The sequence below is a fragment of the Petaurus breviceps genome, unplaced genomic scaffold (assembly GCF_028583685.1).
Source record: "Petaurus breviceps papuanus isolate PSGF00001 unplaced genomic scaffold, PetGlider_PUasm1.0 90065, whole genome shotgun sequence".
Taxonomy (NCBI): domain Eukaryota; kingdom Metazoa; phylum Chordata; class Mammalia; order Diprotodontia; family Petauridae; genus Petaurus; species Petaurus breviceps.
In genome coordinates this window covers 83,212-87,882 of record NW_027187174.1, presented here as the reverse complement: position 1 = coordinate 87,882, position 4,671 = coordinate 83,212, and the positions used below count along the sequence as shown (strand labels likewise).

The following is a 4,671-nucleotide window of genomic DNA, read 5'->3' as shown; positions in this document are numbered from 1 at the left end:
TCTCTCTCTCTCTCTCTCTCTCTCTCTCTCTCTCTCTCTCTCTCTCTTTTTCTTTCTTTCTTTCTTTCTTTTTTCTTTTTGGAGGGCAATTGGGGTTAAGTGACTTGCCAAAAGTTACATGGCTAGTATGTCAAGTGTCTGAGGCTGGATATGAACTCATGTCCTTCTGACTCCAGGGCTGGTGCTCTATTCACTGTGCCACCTAGCTACCCCAAGTTGTTTATTATTTCAAGCAATTTTTTACTTGATTCTCTAGGATTCTCAAGTATACCATCATATCATCTGCAAAGAATGATACCTTTTGTTTCTTTGCCTATTCTAAGTCCTTCAATTTTTTTCTTCTCTTATTGCCAAAGCTAACATTTCTAGTATGATATTGAATAACAGTGATAATAACGGACATACTTGTTCCATCCCCAAACTTATTGGAAATGCTTTTAGCTTATCCTTATTACATATAATTATTACTGATGGTTTTAGATAAATGTTACCTATCATTTTAAACAAGACAACATTTATTCCTATGTTCTCTAGTGTTGCTGTTTATTTTATAGGAATGGATGTTGTACTTTGTCAAATGCTTTTTCTGCATCTATTGAGATAATCATATGATTTTTGTTACTTTTGTTATGGATATGGTCAATTATACTGATAATTTTCCTAATATTAAATGAGCCCTGCATTCCCTGTATAAATTCTGCCTGGTCATAGTGTATTAACCTTGAGATAAGCTGCTGTAATTTCTTTGCTAATATTTATTTAAAATTTTTGCATCTAGATGGAGCAGGACCAAGATGGCAGAGTAAAGGCAGGAACTTGCTTGAACTTGTCCCCCAGCCATCTCTAATACCTGTAAAAAATGACTCTAAACAAATTTTGGAGCTACAGAACCCACAAAATGAACCCAAAAATCTCCCGCTGAAGGCAGCCTGGCAGATTGCCAGGAAGGGTCTATGACACCAGGCTCAGAGCAGAGAATAGTCCCATGTGAGCCATGCCAGCATAGACCTACAGCACAGACAGGCTAGAGCAGAGCTCAGGGGACTGAATCACTAGCGGCTGTGGTGGTTTTTTATACTTCTGTAACAGGAATGGGAATTTGAAGATCTTCCTTGTCCCTTAATAGACCTGGGGGGTGAGGGTTGACATTTGAAGACCTCCCCTGCTGTGAAAATAATCTCTGCCCTATGATAGATTGAATGTAGTCACATGGAGCCTGTGGTGGGAAGAGTTTTCTGAGGAGAAGCAGAGCCCACAGCGAAGGTGGTAGAGAGCTAGCCAGACAGTTGGAGACAGTTGGGGACAGAGGAGCTTAGGCAAGGAGATAGAGAGTTTTGTGAGTAAATATTAATCTTGTATTGGTTTGTGGGAAGGCTAAAGGATGCTGTGGCTCTCAGCATTATTATGGTTTCTAAATATCTTTGGTTCTTTGGCTTCCTGGTTTTGGGATTTGGTTTTCTGGTGTGTAAAAAAAATCCTTCAACTTTATCCTCTATCTATCTGGAGAGTTTGACAAATTTTGCCATTGAATGTCATGAAATAGTTATAGTCATGTCTTTATCGTGATTGTGGGTGCTGTAAAAATTACATTGGTGCTACATTTGGTGACGAGGATGTAATTGAGAAATGTCAGACCTCTAGTTGGAGGCAGAAGGGATTTAGAAAAAGAAATGGCTATCCTAGGATGGGAGAATTTGTCTTATGCCTCCCTAGCAAGAGTGGTCTAAAAGTACAGAGCTCTGTGAAAACTGGGAACAGAGACTGCAGCAGGAAGAACCTAGATATTTAGAAACATGTTTGCAAAGAATACCAATAAAACCTGGGAGAGAGCTTGAGGCAGTGAGTAGGAGAGGCTGGGTTTTGCAAACAGGCTACCATATTGTGTGTAAAAAGCAGAGACAAGCTGTTACAAGAGTTGGCTAAGTGCCAGCATTTGCACCCTCCTTTAGAAGAGAGTACTGGAGAATCTCTGAAAGAAGAGAGCTGTTGTAAATTTGGCTCAGAAAAAAGGGGGAAAAAGCATCAGGAGGAAAGTTCATGCAGCTTTGGTAGAGTCTGAGCCTAGTTGCTATGACAATGACTCCCAAGGAAGCGCATGTGTTGTACAAATGGTGACATAATGTTACCAAAAGTTACATTGTTTCATGGTGAAGGCTTTACAGGGGCAGAAGCTCACCCCATACTGAGAAGGCAGGAGAGTTAAGGAGGAGAATCGGTGTTTAAGGAGATACTTGAGGATTTCAGTCAACAGGAGATTACTGATATTTTGAACGGATTTCACCCAAAGAATGGGAGAATTCTTAGTGTCTTGGATGGTAAGAATTACTGACGACGGAGCTGTTAGGATAGTGCTATTTCTATGAGGAACTGCTAAGGGGATTTTATGATACATATCTTCATCTCCAGCCATGATAGCAGTTTTCATTACTTCTTTCAACTTTCTCATGCAGTCTGTAAGTAAGCACCAGGGTCTGTCTCCATTAGACCACATAGAGTCAGCGGGATACATTCTATTGCATCCATCAGAAGTTAACGCTAACAGATTGGTTGTACTGTTACCTCCTGCCAAATGAAAACCTCTAAAAGCTTGATGGACAAAAGGATTCTGGCAAATACTTATAAATTTCAAGCAGTCCACTTTATCTAGTCCCAGTTTTCTCTATTATAGAAATATCATAGAAATTAGAAATATCATAGAAATATCATAGTGAAGACAGCTTCTCCTGCTTATAAGCACCTACTTCTGACTCCACTAATTGGTAAAACAGGGAACCCTCTTTCAGAGGTGCTGGATAAGATTTCACAGGTAAGTGACTTAGGAGAATGGGAAAATGATAAATTTCTTTATGAGAGAAAAGTAAATGGCCAGAGGATTCAAATTCAGAATAGATTGCCAAGAAAAGAATTGTTTACTGCTCTATTAAGAGTAGGGGTTGATTTTAGAAAAATTGATGGTATTCCAACTAATAAACTATATAAAAGCTACTGTGATAAGGAGCTTAATATCAGACTGAATAGATAAGTAAGGGCTGCCCCCTACAGATACTCCTGAACCATCGTATCCAAGTTTGTCACACTTTCAGGGGGACTCAGACTATAAAGAAAGTTCTGGCATAAGTGGATAGTGCTGCACTTGTGGCAGTGTATCAAGACACTGGAATAGAGTGAGGAGGACAGTGTCATATATTCTGCTGTGAATGAGGTTATGATAGTGAATTCATGGACTCCAGAAGCACAGCTGACCCTATATTTTTCTCTTTTTGACTTTTTGTCTGTTAAACTTGTTTGTGAAATTTGTTTTCTGCAGGTTTGGTACCCTCCAACTGCAGATGCCTGATTGCTTGAGCCAGATGTCATCCCCTGTCCATGACTGTGATGTGCCACTTCTGGACCTGGCATCGATCAAGTTCCAGATGACAGCTAAAGAACTGACCTTTCCAATGGGACCTTCTGGACCTGGCATTGACCAAACTCCGGATGACAGCTAAAGAACTGAACTCTCAAATGGCACCTCTTGAAGCAGGGACAGCCCTACATCCAATTTCAGCTTAAAGTAGCATTGGAGAAGAGATCTTCATCCCTTACCCCAAGATTTTGAGCCCCATTCATTGGGGTAAGGATGGGGTGCTTGTGCCCAAGCCCCCACGCTAAGCTATTGCTTTATGTGCAAAGTTTTTTATTATCCCTGTTTCATTGTTGCAAAGTTCTGTTGACACCAGTTTTTCCCCCAGTTATCCCTAAACCCTCATTTATTGTTAAGGTATTTTTGCTATGTAAGGGACATGGAAGAACTCGGGGACAAATGTAACAGAAATGGGAATTTGAAGATCTTCCCTGCCCCTTAATAGACCCGGGGGGAGTCTGAAGACCTCCCCTGCTGTGAAAATAATCTCTGCCCTCTGATAGGCTGAATGTAGTCACATGGAGCCTGTGGTAGAAGGAATTTGCTGAGGAGAAGCAGAGACCCCAGAAGAAAAGCTGGTAGAGAACAAGTCTGACAGTTGGAGGCAGTTGCAGACAGCTAGAGACAGAGGAGCTTAGGCAAGGAAATAGAGAGTTTTGTGAGTAAATGTTGATCTTGTATTGGTTTGTGGGAAGGCTAAAGGATGCTGTGGCTCTCAGCATTATTATGGTTTCTAAATATCTTTGGTACTTTGGCTTACTAGTTTTGGGATTTGGTTTTCTGGTGTTTAAATAAATCCTTCAACTTTATCCTCTGTCTGGAGAGTTTGACATATTTTGTGATTGAATGTCATGAGATAGTTATAGTCACGGTCTTTATCATGATCATGGCCGCTGTAAATATTGCATTGGCACTACAGCTTCTCAACCCAACACCAAAGAGAAGGTACAACATCAGTGGAGAAACCCTGTCAGACCTGGGTGGTCCTGGGGCAGCAGAGGTAGCATCTGCTGTGGCAACAATAGCTGTAGGAGTGCCAGTGGCCACTTCCAGAACTTCAGACCCACAGATGGTGGGGGGACAAAGCAGCTGATCATGGGGCAATTGCTCTTGCTTTGCCCTGCTTAGATCTGGGTCACATTATTTGGTGGTGGTCCTAGGGTGAGGAGGAGTGCTGGCATGGTAGAGCTTGTGGTAACCGTACAGAGATAGTCCTCCTCACAGTTCTGAGGCAAGTCCCTAGAAGTAGATCTGACAATAGCTGCTCA

General features: G+C 41.4%; 1 long non-coding RNA gene across 1 annotated transcript in view; it reads left to right on the top strand.

The window, feature by feature from the left end:
- The window catches only part of LOC138176674 (uncharacterized), an 8,335-nt gene extending 4,123 nt beyond the window's left edge, over window positions 1-4,212 (top strand). Inside the window, exon 2 of the long non-coding RNA XR_011172359.1 lies at window positions 3,308-4,212. This is a non-coding gene — a long non-coding RNA (uncharacterized lncRNA). The remainder of the gene's footprint in view (window positions 1-3,307) is intronic.
- Window positions 4,213-4,671: the final 459 nt, after the last annotated feature.